Here is a 20,335-nt window from a genome sequence, read left to right on the forward strand (position 1 = left end):
GAGGCCACCAGGGCGGGTCCCTGAGGTCCCCGTCGTAACTCGAGAACACCTGCCGCATCTCGAGAAAATCCAGGAAGTTCTCCCTTCCAGGCGAGATGAGGCCTATTTCCGATGAGGCGTCTGGAGACTAATGACACCTAACCTCTGGAACTTCGAAAGGGTCTTTCACACCCTTGCTGCAACTCAAGAAGTTCACTTCCATACCCGTCTCCACTAGAGAGGAAGCAGGATGGTTCCGCCCACAACCAGAGGAGCCCCGTTTCCCCCTCGTAGCTCGAGATGAGGGATCCTTTGCCTGCTTTCAACGGGAAAGAATTCCCGGCGTTCCCGTCGCATCTCAAGAGGAGGCACTCTCAACAGGAAAGGCGAGAGGAACTCCATGGTCGTACCACCATTCCAAGAGTCCCCCAGATGTCTCAGTCCATTCCAGAGGAAGCTCTTTGCCCTGCACTGGCTCATCTTTCACGCAGAGGATCGACTCACACCACGGAGGCACGTGGGACACCCCTGTGGGAAAGCCTCGAGGGAAAGCCTCGAGGGAAAATCACAGATCCTTTGATCCACGCGACGGGAAGCGTGACATTGCTGCTACAGCCTGGAAGGAAAGCACACGTGCATGCCCCCACTCGAGACGAGGCCTGACTCCCCTGGGGAGACTCCAGAAGTACCCAAAGATCCATGTCAGCCCCTGAGAGGAATCCTCGGTTCCGGCCCTGACTCCACACAAGGTATTTGGCACCGGTATCGACGGGAGAGGAATCCCGAGAGGCCCCCTAGCAACTCGCATGGGGACTGGCCTTTCCTGAGGCCACCAGGGAGGGTCCCTGAGGTCCACGTCGTAACTCGAGAACACCTGCTGCAACTCGAGAAAATCCAGGAAGTTCTCCCTTCCAGGCGAGATGAGGCCTATTTCCGATAAGGCTTCTGGAGACTAATGACACCTAACCTCTGGAACTTCGAAAGGGTCTTTCACACCCTTGCTGCAACTCAAAAAGTTCACCGCCATACCCGTCTCCACTCGAGAGGAAGCACGATGGTCCCGCCCACATCCAGAGGAGCCCCGTTTCCCCCTCGTAGCTCGAGATGAGGGATCCTTTCCCTGCTTTCAACGGGAAAGAATTCCAGGCGTTCCCGTCGCATCTCAAGAGGAGGCACTCTCAACAGGAAAGGCGAGAGGAACTCCATGATCGTACCACCATTCCAAGAGTCCCCCAGATGTATCAGTCCATTCCAGAGGAACCTCTTTGCCCTGCACTGGCTCATCTTTCACGCCGAAGATCGACTCACACCACGGTGGCACGTGGGACAGCCCTGTGGGAAAGCCTGGAGGGAAAACCACAGATCCTTTGATCCATGGGTCGAGAAGCGTGACATTGCTGCTACAGCTTGGAAGGATAGCGCACGTGCATGCCCCCACTCGAGACGAGGCCTGACTCCCCTGCGGAGACTCCAGAAGAACCCAAAGATCCATGTCAGCCCCTGAGAGGAATCCTCGTTTCCGGCCCTGACTCCACACAAGGTTTTTGGCCCCGGTATCCACGGGAGAGGAATTCCGAGAGGCCACCTAGCAATTCGCATGTGGACTGGCCTCTCCTGAGGCCACCAGGGCGGGTCCCTGAGGTCCCCGTCGTAACTCGAGAACACCTGCCGCATCTCGAGAAAATCCAGGAAGTTCTCCCTTCCAGGCGAGATGAGGCCTATTTCCGATGAGGCGTCTGGAGACTAATGACACCTAACCTCTGGAACTTCGAAAGGGTCTTTCACACCCTTGCTGCAACTCAAGAAGTTCACTTCCATACCCGTCTCCACTCGGGAGGAAGCAGGATGGTCCCGCCCACATCCAGAGGAGCCCCGTTTCCCCCTCGTAGCTCGAGATGAGGGATCCTTTGCCTGCTTTCAACGGGAAAGAATTCCCGGCGTTCCCATCGCATCTCAAGAGGAGGCACTCTCAACAGGAAAGGCGAGAGGAACTCCATGGTGGTACCACCATTCCAAGAGTCCCCCAGATGTCTCAGTACATTCCAGAGGAAGCTCTTTGCCCTGCACTGGCTCATCTTTCACGCCGAGGATCGACTCACACCACGGTGGCACGTGGGACAGCCCTGTGGGAAAGCCTCGAGGGAAAGCCTCGAGGGAAAACCACAGATCCTATGATCCACGCGACGGGAAGCGTGACATTGCTGCTACAGCATGGAAAGAAAACGCACGTGCATGCCCCCACTCGAGACGAGGCCTGACTCCCCTGCGGAGACTCCAGAAGTACCCAAAGATCCATGTCAGCCCCTGAGAGGAATCCTCGTTTCCGGCCCTGACTCCACACAAGGTTTTTGGCCCCGGTATCGACGGGAGAGGAATCCCGAGAGGCCCCCTAGCAACTCGCATGTGGACTGGCCTCTCCTGAGGCCACCAGGGCGGGTCCCTGAGGTCCCCGTCGTAACTCGAGAACACCTGCCGCATCTCGAGAAAATCCAGGAAGTTCTCCCTTCCAGGCGAGATGAGGCCTATTTCCGATGAGGCGTCTGGAGACTAATGACACCTAAGCTCTGGAACTTCGAAAGGGTCTTTCACACCCTTGCTGCAACTCAAGAAGTTCACCGCCATACCCGTCTCCACTCGAGAGGAAGCACGATGGTCCCGCCCACATCCAGAGGAGCCCCGTTTCCCCCTCGTAGCTCGAGATGAGGGATCCTTTGCCTGCTTTCAACGGGAAAGAATTCCCGGCGTTCCCGTCGCATCTCAAGAGGAGGCACTCTCAACAGGAAAGGCGAGAGGAACTCCATGGTCGTACCACCATTCCAAGAGTCCCCCAGATGTCTCAGTCCATTCCAGAGGAACCTCTTTGCCCTGCACTGGCTCATCTTTCACGCCGAGGATCCACTCACACCACGGTGGCACGTGGGACAGCCCTGTGGGAAAGCCTCGAGGGAAAACCACAGATCCTTTGATCCACGAGACGGGAAGCGTGACATTGCTGCTACAGCCGGGAAGGAAAGCGCACGTCCATGCCCCCACTCGAGAAGAGTCCTAACTCCCCTGGGGAGACTCCAGAAGTACCCAAAGATCCATGTCAGCCCCTGAGAGGAATCCTCGGTTCCGGCCCTGACTCCACACAAGGTTTTTGGCCCCGGTATCGACGGGAGAGGAATCCCGAGAGCCCCCTAGCACCTCGCATGGGGACTGGCCTCTCCTGAGGCCACCAGGGCGGGTCCCTGAGGTCCCCGTCGTAACTCGAGAACACCTGCCGCAACTCGAGAAAATCCAGGAAGTTCTCCCTTTCAGGCGAGATGAGGCCTATTTCCGATGAGGCGTCTGGAGACTAATGACACCTAACCTCTGGAACTTCGAAAGGGTCTTTCACACCCTTGCTGCAACTCAAGAAGTTCACCGCCATACCCGTCTCCACTCGAGAGGAAGCACGATGGTCCCGCCCACATCCAGAGGAGCCCCGTTTCCCCCTCGTATCTCGAGATGAGGGAACCTTTCCCTGCTTTAGACGGGAAAGAATTCCCGGCGTTCCCGTCGCATCTCAAGAGGAGGCACTCTCAACAGGAAAGGCGAGAGGAACTCCATGGTCGTACCACCATTCCAAAAGTCCCCCAGATGTCTCAGTCCATTCCAGAGGAACCTCTTTGCCCTGCACTGGCTCATCTTTCACGCCGAGGATCGACTCACACCACGGTGGCACGTGGGACAGCCCTGTGGGAAAGCCTCGAGGGAAAGCTTCGAGGGAAAACCACAGATTCTTTGATCCACGCGACAGGAAGCGTGACATTGCTGCTACAGCCTGGAAGGAAAGCGCACGTGCATGCCCCCACTCGAGACGAGGCCTGACTCCCCTGGGGAGACTCCAGAAGTACCCAAAGATCCATGTCAGCCCCTGAGAGGAATCCTCGGTTCCGGCCCTGACTCCACACAAGGTTTTTGGCCCTGGTATCGACGGGAGAGGAATCCCGAGAGGCCCCCTAGCACATCGCATGGGGACTGGCCTCTCCTGAGGCCACCAGGGCGGGTCCCTGAGGTCCCCGTCGTAACTCGAGAACACCTGCCGCAACTCGAGAAAATCCAGGAAGTTCTCCCTTCCAGGCGAGATGAGGCCTATTTCCGATGAGGCGTCTGGAGACTAATGACACCTAACCTCTGGAACTTCGAAAGGGTCTTTCACACCCTTGCTGCAACTCAAGAAGTTCACCGCCATACCCGTGTCCACTCGAGAGGAAGCACGATGGTCCCGCCCACATCCAGAGGAGCCCCGTTTCCCCCTCGTAGCTCGAGATGAGGGATCCTTTCCCTGCTTTCAACGGGAAAGAATTCCCGGCGTTCCCGTCGCATCTCAAGAGGAGGCACTCTCAACAGGAAAGGCGAGAGGAACTCCATGGTCGTACCACCATTCCAAGAGTCCCCCAGATGTCTCAGTCCATTCCAGAGGAACCTCTTTGCCCTGCACTGGCTCATCTTTCACGCCGAGGATCGACTCACACCACGGTGGCACGTGGGACAGCCCTGTGGGAAAGTCTCGAGGGAAAACCACAGATCCTTTGATACACGCCACGGGAAGCGTGACATTGCTGCTACAGCCTGGAAGGAAAGCGCACGTGCATGCCCCCACTCGAGTCGAGGCCTAACTCCGCTGGGTAGACTCCAGAAGTAACCAAAGATCCATGTCAGCCCCTGAGAGGAATCCTCGGTTCCGGCCCTGACTCCACACAAGCTTTTTGGCCCCGGTATCGAAGGGAGAGGAATCCCGAGAGGCCCCCTAGCACCTCGCATGGGGACTGACCTCTCCTGAGGCAACCAGGGCGGGTCCCTGAGGTCCCCGTCTTAACTCGAGAACACCTGCCGCAACTCGAGAAAATCCAGGAAGTTCTCCCTTCCAGGCGAGATGAGGCCTATTTCCGATGAGGCGTCTGGAGACTAATGACACCTAACCTTTGGAATTTCGAAAGGGTCTTTCACACCCTTGCTGCAACTCAAGAAGTTCACCGCCATACCCGTCTCCACTCGAGAGGAAGCACGATGGTCCCGCCCACATCCAGAGGAGCCCCGTTTCCCTCTCGGAGCTCGAGATGAGGGATCCTTTCCTGCTTTCAACGGGAAGGAATTCCCGGCGTTCCCGTCGCATCTCAAGAGGAGGCACTCTCAACAGGAAAGGCGAGAGGAACTCCATGGTCGTACCACCATTCCTAGAGTCCCCCAGATGTCTCAGTCCATTCCAGAGGAACCTCTTTGCCCTGCACTGGCTCATCTTTCACGCCGAGGATCGACTCACACCACGGAGGCACGTGGGACAGCCCTGTGGGAAAGCCTCGAGGGAAAGCCTCGAGGGAAAACCACAGATCCTTTGATGCACGCGACGGGAATCGTGACATTGCTGCTACAGCCTGGAAGGAAAGCGCACGTGCATGCCCCCACTCGAGACGAGGCCTGTCTCCCCTGGCGAGACTCCAGAAGTACCCAAAGATCCATATAAGCCCCTGAGAGGAATCCTCGTTTCCGGCCCTGACTCCACACAAGGTTTTTGGCCCCGGTATCGACGGGAGAGGAATCCCGAGAGGCCCCCTAGCACCTCGCATGGGGACTGGCCTCTCCTGAGGCCACCAGGGCGGGTCCCTGAGGTCCCCGTCGTAACTCGAGAACACCTGCCGCAACTCGAGAAAATCCAGGAAGTTCTCCCTTCCAGGCGAGATGAGGCCTATTTCCGATGAGGCGTCTGGAGACTAATGACACCTAAACTCTGGAACTTCGAAAGGGTCTTTCACACCCTTGCTGCAACTCAAGAAGTTCACCGCCATACCCGTCTCCACTCGAGAGGAAGCACGATGGTCCCGCCCACATCCAGAGGAGCCCCGTTTCCCCCTCGTAGCTCGAGATGAGGGATCCTTTGCCTGCTTTCAACGGGAAAGAATTCCCGGCGTTCCCGTCGCATCTCAAGAGGAGGCACTCTCAACAGGAAAGGCGAGAGGAACTCCATGGTCGTACCACCATTCCAAGAGTCCCCCAGATGTCTCAGTCCATTCCAGAGGAACCTCTTTGCCCTGCACTGGCTCATCTTTCACGCCGAGGATCCACTCACACCACGGTGGCACGTGGGACAGCCCTGTGGGAAAGCCTCGAGGGAAAACCACAGATCCTTTGATCCACGCGACGGGAAGCGTGACATTGCTGCTACAGCCGGGAAGGAATGCGCACGTGCATGCCCCCACTCGAGAAGAGTCCTAACTCCCCTGGGGAGACTCCAGAAGTACCCAAAGATCCATGTCAGCCCCTGAGAGGAATCCTCGGTTCCGGCCCTGACTCCACACAAGGTTTTTGGCCCCGGTATCGACGGGAGAGGAATCCCGAGAGCCCCCTAGCACCTCGCATGGGGACTGGCCTCTCCTGAGGCCACCAGGGCGGGTCCCTGAGGTCCCCGTCGTAACTCGAGAACACCTGCCGCAACTCGAGAAAATCCAGGAAGTTCTCCCTTTCAGGCGAGATGAAGCCTATTTCCGATGAGGCGTCTGGAGACTAATGACACCTAACCTCTGGAACTTCGAAAGGGTCTTTCACACCCTTGCTGCAACTCAAGAAGTTCACCGCCATACCCGTCTCCACTCGAGAGGAAGCACGATGGTCCCGCCCACATCCAGAGGAGCCCCGTTTCCCCCTCGTATCTCGAGATGAGGGAACCTTTCCCTGCTTTAGACGGGAAAGAATTCCCGGCGTTCCCGTCGCATCTCAAGAGGAGGCACTCTCAACAGGAAAGGCGAGAGGAACTCCATGGTCGTACCACCATTCCAGGAGTCCCCCAGATGTCTCAGTCCATTCCAGAGGAACCTCTTTGCCCTGCACTGGCTCATCTTTCACGCCGAGGATCGACTCACACCACGGTGGCACGTGGGACAGCCCTGTGGGAAAGCCTCGAGGGAAAGCCTCGAGGGAAAACCACAGATTCTTTGATCCACGCGACAGGAAGCGTGACATTGCTGCTACAGCCTGGAAGGAAAGCGCACGTGCATGCCCCCACTCGAGACGAGGCCTGACTCCCCTGGGGAGACTCCAGAAGTACCCAAAGATCCATGTCAGCCCCTGAGAGGAATCCTCGGTTCCGGCCCTGACTCCACACAAGGTTTTTGGCCCTGGTATCGACGGGAGAGGAATCCCGAGAGGCCCCCTAGCACATCGCATGGGGACTGGCCTCTCCTGAGGCCACCAGGGCGGGTCCCTGAGGTCCCCGTCGTAACTCGAGAACACCTGCCGCAACTCGAGAAAATCCAGGAAGTTCTCCCTTCCAGGCGAGATGAGGCCTATTTCCGATGAGGCGTCTGGAGACTAATGACACCTAACCTCTGGAACTTCGAAAGGGTCTTTCACACCCTTGCTGCAACTCAAGAAGTTCACCGCCATACCCGTGTCCACTCGAGAGGAAGCACGATGGTCCCGCCCACATCCAGAGGAGCCCCGTTTCCCCCTCGTAGCTCGAGATGAGGGATCCTTTCCCTGCTTTCAAGGGGAAAGAATTCCCGGCGTTCCCGTCGCATCTCAAGAGGAGGCACTCTCAACAGGAAAGGCGAGAGGAACTCCATGGTCGTACCACCATTCCAAGAGTCCCCCAGATGTCTCAGTCCATTCCAGAGGAACCTCTTTGCCCTGCACTGGCTCATCTTTCACGCCGAGGATCGACTCACACCACGGTGGCACGTGGGACAGCCCTGTGGGAAAGTCTCGAGGGAAAACCACAGATCCTTTGATACACGCCACGGGAAGCGTGACATTGCTGCTACAGCCTGGAAGGAAAGCGCACGTGCATGCCCCCACTCGAGTCGAGGCCTAACTCCGCTGGGTAGACTCCAGAAGTACCCAAAGATCCATGTCAGCCCCTGAGAGGAATCCTCGGTTCCGGCCCTGACTCCACACAAGCTTTTTGGCCCCGGTATCGAAGGGAGAGGAATCCCGAGAGGCCCCCTAGCACCTCGCATGGGGACTGACCTCTCCTGAGGCCACCAGGGCGGGTCCCTGAGGTCCCCGTCTTAACTCGAGAACACCTGCCGCAACTCGAGAAAATCCAGGAAGTTCTCCCTTCCAGGCGAGATGAGGCCTATTTCCGATGAGGCGTCTGGAGACTAATGACACCTAACCTTTGGAATTTCGAAAGGGTCTTTCACACCCTTGCTGCAACTCAAGAAGTTCACCGCCATACCCGTCTCCACTCGAGAGGAAGCACGATGGTCCCGCCCACATCCAGAGGAGCCCCGTTTCCCTCTCGGAGCTCGAGATGAGGGATCCTTTCCTGCTTTCAACGGGAAGGAATTCCCGGCGTTCCCGTCGCATCTCAAGAGGAGGCACTCTCAACAGGAAAGGCGAGAGGAACTCCATGGTCGTACCACCATTCCAAGAGTCCCCCAGATGTCTCAGTCCATTCCAGAGGAACCTCTTTGCCCTGCACTGGCTCATCTTTCACGCCGAGGATCGACTCACACCACGGAGGCACGTGGGACAGCCCTGTGGGAAAGCCTCGAGGGAAAGCCTCGAGGGAAAACCACAGATCCTTTGATGCACGCGACGGGAAGCGTGACATTGCTGCTACAGCCTGGAAGGAAAGCGCACGTGCATGCCCCCACTCGAGACGAGGCCTGTCTCCCCTGGCGAGACTCCAGAAGTACCCAAAGATCCATATAAGCCCCTGAGAGGAATCCTCGGTTCCGACCCTGACTCCACACAAGGTTTTTGGCCTCGGTATCGACGGGAGAGGAATCCCGAGAGGCCCCCTAGCACCTCGCATGGGGACTGGCCTCTCCTGAGGCCACCAGGGCGGGTCCCTGAGGTCCCCGTCGTAACTCGAGAACACCTGCCGCAACTCGAGAAAATCCAGGAAGTTCTCCCTTGCAGGCGAGATGAGGCCTATTTCCGATGAGTCGTCTGGAGACTAATGACACCTAACCTCTGGAACTTCGAAAGGGTCTTTCACACCCTTGCTGCAACTCAAGAAGTTCACCGCCATACCCGTCTCCACTCGAGAGGAAGCACGATGGTCCCGCCCACATCCAGAGGAGCCCCGTTTCCCCCTCGTAGCTCGAGATGAGGGATCCTTTCCCTGCTTTCAACGGGAAAGAATTCCCGGCGTTCCCGTCGCATCTCAAGAGGAGGCACTCTCAACAGGAAAGGCGAGAGGAACTCCATGGTCGTACCACCATTCCTAGAGTCCCCAGATGTCTCAGTCCATTCCAGAGGAACCTCTTTGCCCTGCACTGGCTCATCTTTCACGCCGAGGATCGACTCACACCACGGAGGCACGTGGGACAGCCCTGTGGGAAAGCCTCGAGGGAAAGCCTCGAGGGAAAACCACAGATCCTTTGATCCACGCGACGGGAAGCGTGACATTGCTGCTACAGCCTGGAAGGAAAGCGCACGTGCATGCCCCCACTCGAGACGAGGCCTGTCTCCCCTGGCAAGACTCCAGAAGTACCCAAAGATCCATGTCAGCCCCTGAGAGGAATCCTCGGTTCCGGCCCTGACTGCACACAAGGTTTTTGGCCCCGGTATCGACGGGAGAGGAATCCCGAGAGGCCCCCTAGCAACTCGCATGGGGACTGGCCTCTCCTGAGGCCACCAGGGCGGGTCCCTGAGGTCCCCGTCGTAACTCGAGAACACCTGCCGCAACTCGAGAAAATCCAGGAAGTTCTCCCTTCCAGGCGAGATGAGGCCTATTTCCGATGAGGCGTCTGGAGACTAATGACACCTAACCTCTGGAACTTCGAAAGAGTCTTTCACACCCTTGCTGCAACTCAAGAAGTTCACCGCCATACCCGTCTCCACTCGAGAGGAAGCACGATGGTCCCGCCCACATCCAGAGGAGCCCCGTTTCCCCCTCGTAGCTCGAGATGAGGGATCCTTTGCCTGGTTTCAAAGGGAAAGAGTTCCCGGCGTTCCCGTCGCATCTCAAGAGGAGGCACTCTCAACAGGAAAGGCGAGAGGGACTCCATGGTCGTACCACCATTCCAAGAGTCCCCCAGATATCTCAGTCCATTCCAGAGGAACCTCTTTGTCCTGCACTGGCTCATCTTTCACGCCGAGGATCGATTCACACCACGGTGGCACGTGGGACAGCCCTGTGGGAAAGCCTCGAGGGAAAACCACAGATCCTTTGATCCACGCGACGGGAAGCCTGACATTGCTGCTACAGCCTGGAAGGAAAGTGCACGTGCATGCCCCCACTCGAGACGAGGCCTGACTCCCCTGGGGAGACTCCAGAAGTACCCAAATATCCATGTCAGCCCCTGATAGGAATCCTCGGTTCCGGCCCTGACTCCATACAAGGTTTTTGGCCCCGGTATCGACGGGAGAGGAATCCCGAGAGGCCCCCTAGCAACTCGCATAGGGACTGGCCTCTCCTGAGGCCACCAGGGCGGGTTCCTGAGGTCCCCGTCGTAACTAGAGAACACCTGCCGCAACTCGAGAAAATCCAGGAAGTTCTCCCTTCCTGGCGAGATGAGGCCTATTTCCTATGTGGCGTCTGGAGACTAATGACACCTAACCTCTGGAACTTCGAAAGGGTCTTTCACACCCTTGCTGCAACTCAAGAAGTTCACCACCATACCCGTCTCCACTAGAGAGGAAGCACGATGGTCCCGCCCACATCCAGAGGAGCCCCGTTTCCCCCTCGTAGCTCGAGATAAGGGATCCTTTTCCTGCTTTCAACGGGAAAGAATTCCCGGCGTTCCCGTCGCATCTCAAGAGGAGGCACTCTCAACAGGAAAGGCGAGAGGAACTCCATGGTCGTACCACCATTCCAAGAGTCCCCCAGATGTCTCAGTCCATTCCAGAGGAACCTCTTTGCCCTGCACTGGCTCATCTTTCACGTCGAGGATCGACTCACACCACGGTGGCACGTGGGACAGCCCTGTGGGAACGCCTCGAGGGAAAGCCTCGAGGGAAAACCACAGATTCTTTGATCCACGCGACTGGAAGCGTGACATTGCTGCTACAGCCTGGAAGGAAAGCGCACGTGCATGCCCCCACTCGAGACGAGGCCTGACTCCCCTGGGGGGACTCCAGAAGAACCCAAAGATCCATGTCAGCCCCTGAGAGGAATCCTCGGTTCCGGCCCTGACTCCATACAATGTTTTTGGCCCCGGTATCGACGGGAGAGGAATCCCGAGAGGCCCCCTCGCAACTCGCATGGGGACTGGCCTCTCCTGAGGCCACCAGGGCGGGTCCCTGAGGTCCCCGTCGTAACTCGAGAACACCTTCCCCAACTCGAGAAAATCCAGGAAGTTCTCCCTTCCAGGCGAGATGAGGCCTATTTCCGATGAGGCGTCTGGAGACTAATGACACCTAACCTCTGGAACTTCGAAAGGGTCTTTCACACCCTTGCTGCAACTCAAGAAGTTCACCGCCATACCCGTCTCCACTCGAGAGGAAGCACGATGGTCCCGCCCACATCCAAAGGAGCCCCGTTTCCCCCTCGGAGCTCGAGATGATGGATCCTTTCCCTGCTTTCAACGGGGAAGATTTCCCGGCGTTCCCGTCGCATCTCAAGAGGAGGCACTCTCAACAGGAAAGGCGAGAGGAACTCCATGGTCGTACCACCATTCCAAGAGTCCCCCAGATGTCTCAGTCCATTCCAGAGGAACCTCTTTGCCCTGCACTGGCTCATCTTTCACGCCGAGGATCGACTCACACCACGGTGGCACGTGGGACAGCCCTGTGGGAAAGCCTCGAGGGAAAACCACAGATCCTTTGATACACGCCACGGGAAGCGTGACATTGCTGCTACAGCCGGGAAAGAAAGCGCACGTGCATGCCCCCACTCGAGAAGAGGCCTAACTCCCCTGGGGAGACTCCAGAAGTACCCAAAGATCCATGTCAGCCCCTGAGAGGAATCCTCGGTTCCGGCCCTGACTCCACACAAGGTTTTTGGCCCCGGTATCGACGGGAGAGGAATCCCGAGAGGCCCCCTAGCACCTCGCATGGGGACTGGCCTCTCCTGAGGCCACCAGGGCGGGTCCCTGAGGTCCCCGTCGTAACTCGAGAACACCTGCCGCAACTCGAGAAAATCCAGGAAGTTCTCCCTTTCAGGCGAGATGAGGCCTATTTCCGATGAGGTGTCTGGAGACTAATGACACCTAACCTCTGGAACTTCGAAAGGGTCTTTCACACCCTTGCTGCAACTCAAGAAGTTCACCGCCATACCCGTCTCCACTCGAGAGGAAGCACGATGGTCCCGCCCACATCCAGAGGAGCCCCATTTCCCCCTCGTATCTCGAGATGAGGGAACCTTTCCCTGCTTTAGACGGGAAAGAATTCCCGGCGTTCCCGTCGCATCTCAAGAGGAGGCACTCTCAACAGGAAAGGCGAGAGGAACTCCATGGTCGTACCACCATTCAAGGAGTCCCGAAGATGTCTCAGTCCATTCCAGAGGAACCTCTTTGCCCTGCACTGGCTCATCTTTCACCCCGAGGATCGACTCACACCACGGAGGCACGAGGGACAGCCCTGTGGGAAAGCCTCGAGGGAAAGCCTCGAGGGAAAACCACAGATCCTTTGATCCACGCGACGGGAAGCGTGACATTGCTGCTACAGCCTGGAAGGAAAGCGCACGTGCATGCCCCCACTCGAGACGAGGCCTGTCTCCCCTGGCGAGACTCCAGAAGTACCCAAAGATCCATATAAGCCCCTGAGAGGAATCCTCGGTTCCGACCCTGACTCCACACAAGGTTTTTGGCCTTGGTATCGACGGGAGAGGAATCCCGAGAGGCCCCCTAGCACCTCGCATGGGGACGGGCCTCTCCTGAGGCCACCAGGGCGGGTCCCTGAGGTCCCCGTCGTAACTCGAGAACACCTGCCGCAACTCGAGAAAATCCAGGAAGTTCTCCCTTCCAGGCGAGATGAGGCCTATTTCCGATGAGGCGTCTGGAGACTAATGACACCTAACCTCTCGAACTTCGAAAGGGTCTTTCACACCCTTGCTGCAACTCAAGAAGTTCACCGCCATACCCGTCTCCACTCGAGAGGAAGCACGATGGTCCCGCCCACATCCAGAGGAGCCCCGTTTCCCCCTCTTAGCTCGAGATGAGGGATCCTTTCCCTGCTTTCAACGGGAAAGTATTCCCGGTGTTCCCGTCGTATCTCAAGAGGAGGCACTCTCAACAGGAAAGGCGAGAGGAACTCCATGGTCGTACGACCATTCCAAGAGTACCCCAGATGTCTCAGTCCATTCCAGAGGAACCTCTTTGCCCTGCACTGGCTCATCTTTCACGCCGAGGATCGACTCACACCACGGTGGCACGTGGGACAGCCCTGTGGGAAAGCCTCGAGGGAAAACCACAGATCCTTTGATCCACGCCACGGGAAGCGTGACATTGCTGCTACAGCCTGTAAGGAAAGCGCACGTGCATGCCCCCACTCGAGACGAGGCCTGACTCCCCTGGGGAGACTCCAGAAGTACCCAAAGATCCATGTCAGCCCCTGAGAGGAATCCTCGGTTCCGGCCCTGACTCCACACAAGGTTTTTGGCCCCGGTATCGACGGGAGAGGAATCCCGAGAGGCCCCCTAGCACCTCGCATGGGTACTGGCCTATCCTGAGGCCACCAGGGCGGGTCCCTGAGGTCCCCGTCGTAACTCGAGAACACCTGCCGTAACTCGAGAAAATCCAGGAAGTTCTCCCTTCCAGGCGAGATGAGGCCTATTTCCGATGAGTCGTCTGGAGACTAATGACACCTAACCTCTGGAAATGCGAAAGGGTCTTTCACACCCTTGCTGCAACTCAAGAAGTTCACCGCCATACCCGTCTCCACTCGAGAGGAAGCACGATGTTCCCGCCCACATCCAGAGGAGCCCCGTTTCCCCCTCGTAGCTCGAGATGAGGGATCCTTTCCCTGCTTTCAACGGGAAAGAATTCCCGGCGTTCCCGTCGCATCTCAAGAGGAGGCACTCTCAACAGGAAAGGCGAGAGGAACTCCATGGTCCTACCACCATTCCTAGAGACCCCCAGATGTCTCAGTCCATTCCAGAGGAACCTCTTTGCCCTGCACTGGCTCATCTTTCACGCCGAGGATCGACTCACACCACGGAGGCACGTGGGACAGCCCTGTGGGAAAGCCTCGAGGGAGAGCCTCGAGGGAAAACCACAGATCCTTTGATCCACGCGACGGGAAGCGTGACATTGCTGCTACACCCTGGAAGGAAAGCGCACGTGCATGCCCCCACTCGAGACGAGGCCTGACTCCCCTGGGGAGACTCCAGAAGTACCCAAAGATCCATGTCAGCCCCTGAGAGGAATCCTCGGTTCCGGCCCTGACTCCACACAAGGTTTTTGGCCCCGGTATCGACGGGAGAGGAATCCCGAGAGGCCCCCTAGCACCTCGCATGGGGACTGGCCTCTCCTGAGGCCACCAGGGCGGGTCCCTGAGGTCCCCGTCGTAACTCGAGAACACCTGCCGCACCTCGAGAAAATCCAGGAAGTTCTCCCTTCCAGGCGAGATGAGGCCTATTTCCGATGAGGCGTCTGGAGACTAATGACACCTAACCTCTCGAACTTCGAAAGGGTCTTTCACACCCTTGCTGCAACTCAAGAAGTTCACCGCCATACCCGTCTCCACTCGAGAGGAAGCACGATGGTCCCGCCCACATCCAGAGGAGCCCCGTTTCCCCCTCGTAGCTCAAGATGAGGGATCCTTTCCCTGCTTTCAACGGGAAAGAATTCCCGGCGTTCCCGTCGCATCTCAAGAGGAGGCACTCTCAACAGGAAAGGCGAGAGGAACTCCATGGTCGTACCACCATTCCAAGAGTCCCCCAGATGTCTCAGTCCATTCCAGAGGAACCTCTTTGCCCTGCACTGGCTCATCTTTCACGCCGAGGATCGACTCACACCACTGTGGCACGTGGGACAGCCCTGTGGGAAAGCCTCGAGGGAAAACCACAGATCCTTTGATCCACGCCACGGGAAGCGTGACATTGCTGCTACAGCCTGGAAGGAAAGCCCACGTGCATGCCCCCACTCGAGACGAGGCCTGACTCCCCTGGGGAGACTCCAGAAGTACCCAAAGATCCATGTCAGCCCCTGAGAGGAATCCTCGGTTCCGGCCCTGACTCCACACAAGGTTTTTGGCCCCGGTTTCGACGGGAGAGGAATCCCGAGAGGCCCCCTAGCACCTCGCATGGGTACTGGCCTCTCCTGAGGCCACCAGGGCGTGTCCCTGAGGTCCCCGTCGTAACTCGAGAACACCTGCCGCAACTCGAGAAAATCCAGGAAGTTCTCCCTTCCAGGCGAGATGAGGCCTATTACCGATGAGGCGTCTGGAGACTAATGACACCCAACCTCTGGAACTTCGAAAGGGTCTTTCACACCCTTGCTGCTACTCAAGAAGTTCACCTCCTTGCCCGTCTCCACTCGAGAGGAAGCACGATGGTCCCGCCCACATCCAGAGGAGCCCCGTTTCCCCCTCGTAGCTAGAGATGAGGGATCCTTTCCCTGCTTTCAACGGGAAAGAATTCCCGGCATTCCCGTCGCATCTCAAGAGGAGGCACTCTCAACAGGAAAGGCGAGAGGAACTCCATGGTCGTACCACCATTCCAAGAGTCCCCCAGATGTCTGAGTCCATTCCAGAGGAACCTCTTTGCCCTGCACTGGCTCATCTTTCATGCCGAGGATCGACTCACACCACGGTGGCACGTGGGACAGCCCTGTGGGAAAGCCTCGAGGGAAAGCCTCGAGGGAAAACCACAGATCCTTTGATCCACGCGACGGGAAGCGTGACATTGCTGCTACAGCCTGGAAGGAAAGCACACGTGCATGCCCCCACTCGAGACGAGGCCTGACTCCCCTGCGGAGACTCCAGAAGTACCCAAAGATCCATGTCAGCCCCTGAGAGGAATCCTCGGTTCCGGCCCTGACTCCACACAAGGTTTTTGGCCCCGGTATCGACGGGAGAGGAATTCCGAGAGGCCCCCTAGCAACTCGCATGGGGACTGGCTGTTCTTGAGGCCACCAGGGCGGGTCCCTGAGATCCCCGTCGTAACTCGAGAACACCTGCCGCAACTCGAGAAAATCCAGGAAGTTCTCCCTTCCAGGCGAGATGAGGCCTATTTCCGATGAGGCGTCTGGAGACTAATGACACCTAACCTCTGGAACTTCGAAAGGGTCTTTCATACCCTTGCTGCAACTCAAGAAGTTTACCGCCATACCCGTCTCCACACGAGAGAAAGCACGATGGTCCCGCCCACATCCAGAGGAGCCCCGTTTCCCCCTCGGAGCTCGAGATGAGGGATCCTTTCCCTGCTTTCAACGGGAAAGAATTCCCGGCATTCCCGTCGCATCTCAGGAGGAGGCACTCTCAACAGGAAAGGCGAGAGGAACTCCATGGTCGTACCACCATTCCAAGAGTCCCCCAGATGTCTCAGTCCATTCCAGAGGAACCTCTTTGCCCTGCACTGGCTCATCTTTCATGCCGAGGATCGACTCACACCACGGTGGCACGTGGGACAGCCCTGTGGGAAAGCCTCGAGGGAAAGCCTCGAGGGAAAACCACAGATCCTTTGATCCACAAGACGGGAAGCGTGACATTGCTGCTACAGCCTGGAAGGAAAGCGCACGTGCATGCCCCCACTCGAGACGAGGCCTGACTCCCCTGGGGAGACTCTAGAAGTACCCAAAGATCCATGTCAGCCCCTGAGAGGAATCCTCGGTTCCGGCCCTGACTCCACACAAGGTTTTTGGCCCCGGTATCGACGGGAGAGGAATCCCGAGAGGCCCCCTAGCAACTCGCATGGAGACTGGCCGTTCCTGAGGCCATCAGGGCGGGTCCCTGTGGTACCCGTCGTAACTCGAGAACACCTGCCGCACCTCGAGAAAATTCAGGAAGTTCTCCCTTCCAGGCTAGATGAGGCCTATTTCCGATGAGGCTTCTGGAGACTAATAACACCTAACCTCTGGAACTTCGAAAGGGTCTTTCACACCCTTGCTGCAACTCAAGAAGTTCACCGCCATACCCGTCTCCACTCGAGAGGAAGCACGATGGTCCCGCCCACATCCAGAGGAGCCCTGTTTCCCCCTCGTAGCTCGAGAAGAGGGATCCTTTCCCTGCTTTCAACGGGAAAGAATTCCCGGCGTTCCCGGCGCATCTCAAGAGGAGGCACTCTCAACAGGAAAGGCGAGAGGAACTCCATGGTCGTACCACCATTCCAAGAGTCCCCCAGATGTCTCAGTCCATTCCAGAGGAACCTCTTTGCCCTGCACTGGCTCATCTTTCACGCCGAGGATCGACTCACACCACGGTGGCACGTGGGACAGCCCTGTGGGAAAGCCTCGAGGGAAAGCCTCGAGGGAAAACCAGAGATCCTTTGATCCACGCGACGGGAAGCGTGACATTGCTGCTACAGCCTGGAAGGAAAGCACACGTGCATGCCCCCACTCGAGACGAGGCCTGACTCCCCTGGGGAGACTCCAGAAGTACCCAAAGATCCATGTCAGCCCCTGAGAGGAATCCTCGGTTCCGGCCCTGACTCCACACAAGGATTTTGGCCCCGGTATCGAAGGGAGAGGAATCCCGAGAGGCCCCCTAGCAACTTGCATGGGGACTGGCCTCTCCTGAGGCCACAAGGGCGGGTCCCTGAGGTCCCCGTCGTAACTCGAGAACACCTGCCGCAACTCGAGAAAATCCATGAAGTTCTCCCTTCCAGGCGAGATGAGGCCTATTTCCGATGAGGCGTCTGGAGACTAATGACACCTAACCTCTGGAACTTCGAAAGGGTCTTTCACACCCTTGCTGCAACTCAAGAAGTTTACCGCCATACCCGTCTCCACACGAGAGAAAGCACGATGGTCCCGCCCACATACAGAGGAGCCACGTTTCCCCCTCGGAGCTCGAGATGAGGGATCCTTTCCCTGCTTCCAACGGGAAAGAATTCCCGGCATTCCCGTCGCAGCTCAAGAGGAGGCACTCTCAACAGGAAAGGCGAGAGGAACTCCATGGTCGTACCACCATTGCAAGAGTCCCCCAGATGTCTCAGTCCATTCCAGAGGAACCTCTTTGCCCTGCACTGGCTCATCTTCCACGCCGAGGATCGACTCACACCACGGTGGCACGTGGGACAGCCCTGTGGGAAAGCCTCGAGGGAAAGCCTCGAGGGAAAAACACAGATCCTTTAATCCTCGCGATGGGAAGCGTGACATTGCTGCTACAGCCTGGAAGGAAAGCGCACGTGCATGCCCCCACTCGAGACGAGGCCTGACTCCCCTGGGGAGACTCCAGAAGTACCCAAAGATCCATGTAACCCCTGAGAGGAATGCTCGATTCCGGCCCTGACTCCACACAAGGCTTTTGGCCCCGGTATCGACGGGAGAGGAATCACGAGAGGCCCCCTAGCAACTCGCATGGGGACTGGCCTCTACTGAGGCCACCAGGGCGGGTCCCTGAGGTCCCCGTCGTAACTCGAGAACACCTGCCGCAACTCGAGAAAATCCAGGAAGTTCTCCCTTCCAGGCGAGATGAGGCCTATTTCCGATGAGGCGTCTGGAGACTAATGACACCTAACCTCTGGAACTTCGAAAGGGTCTTTCACAGCCTTGCTGCAACTCAAGAAGTTCACCGCCATACCCGTCTCCACTCGAGAGGAAGCACGATGGTCCCGCCCACATCCAGAGGAGCCCCGTTTCCCCCTCGTAGCTCGAGATGAGGGATCCTTTCCCTGCTTTCAACGGGAAAGAATTCCCGGCGTTCCCGTCGGATCTCAAGAGGAGGCACTCTTAACAGGAAAGGCGAGAGGAACTCCATGGTCGTACCACCATTCCAAGAGTCCCCCAGATGTCTCAGTCCATTCCAGAGGAACCTCTTTGCCCTGCACTGGCTCATCTTTCACGCCGAGAATCGACTCAAACCACGGTGGCACGTGGGACAGCCCTGTGAGAAAGCCTCGAGGGAAAGCCTAGAGGGAAAACCACAGATACTTTGATCCACGCGACGGGAAGTGTGACATTGCTGCTATAGCCTGGAAGGAAAGCGCACGTGCATGCCCCCACTCGAGACGAGGCCTGACTCCCCTGGGGAGACTCCAGAAGTACCCAAAGATCCATGTCAGCCCCTGAGAGGAATCCTCGGTTCCGGCCCTGACTCCACACAAGGATTTTGGCCCCGGTATCGACGGGAGAGGAATCCCGAGAGGCCCCCTAGCAACTCGCATGGGGACTGGCCTCTCCTGAGGCCACCAGGGCGGGTCCCTGAGGTCCCCGTCGTAACTCGAGAACACCTGCCGCACCTCGAGAAAATCCAGGAAGTTCTCCCTTCCAGGCGAGATGAGGCCTATTTCCGATGAGGCGTCTGGAGACTAATGACACCTAACCTCTGGAACTTCGAAAGGTTCTTTCACACCCTTGCAGCAACTCAAGAAGTTTACCGCCATACCCGTCTCCACACGAGAGGAAGCACGATGGTCCCGCCCACATCCAGAGGAGCCCCGTTTCCCCCTCGTAGCTTGAGATGAGGGATCCTTTCCCTGCTTTCAACGGGAAAGAATTCCCGGCATTCCCGTCGCATCTCAAGAGGAGGCACTCTCAACAGGAAAGGCGAGAGGAACTCCATGGTCGTACCACCATTCCAAGAGTCCCCCAGATGTCTCAGTCCATTCCAGAGGAACCTCTTTGCCCTGCACTGGCTCATCTTTCACGCCGAGAATCGACTCACACCACGGTGGCACGTGGGACAGCCCTGTGGGAAAGCCTCGAGGGAAAGCCTAGAGGGAAAACCACAGATCCTTTGATCCACGCGACGGGAAGCGTGACATTGCTGCTACAGCCTGGAAGGAAAGCGCACGTGCATGCCCCCACTCGAGACGAGTCCTGACTCCCCTGGGGAGACTCCAGAAGTACCCAAAGATCCATGTCAGCCCCTGAGAGGAATCCTCGGTTCCGGCCCTGACTCCACACAAGGTTTTTGGCCCCGGTATCGACGGGAGAGGAATTCCGAGAGGCCCCCTAGCAACTCGCATGGGGACTGGCTGTTCTTGAGGCCACCAGGGCGGGTCCCTGAGATCCCCGTCATAACTCGAGAACACCTGCCGCAACTCGAGAAAATCCAGGAAGTTCTCCCTTCCAGGCGAGATGAGGCCTATTTCCGATGAGGCTTCTGGAGACTAATGACACTTAAACTCTGGAACTTCGAAAGGGTCTTTCACACCCTTGCTGCAACTCAAGAAGTTTACCGCCATACCCGTCTCCACACGAGAGAAAGCACGATGGTCCCGCCCACATCCAGAGGAGCCCCGTTTCCCCCTCGGAGCTCGAGATGAGGGATCCTTTCCCTACTTTCAACGGGAAAGAATTCCCGGCATTCCCGTCGCATCTCAGGAGGAGGCACTCTCAAC

The sequence above is a fragment of the Capricornis sumatraensis genome, chromosome 22 (assembly GCF_032405125.1).
Source record: "Capricornis sumatraensis isolate serow.1 chromosome 22, serow.2, whole genome shotgun sequence".
Classification (NCBI taxonomy): domain Eukaryota; kingdom Metazoa; phylum Chordata; class Mammalia; order Artiodactyla; family Bovidae; genus Capricornis; species Capricornis sumatraensis.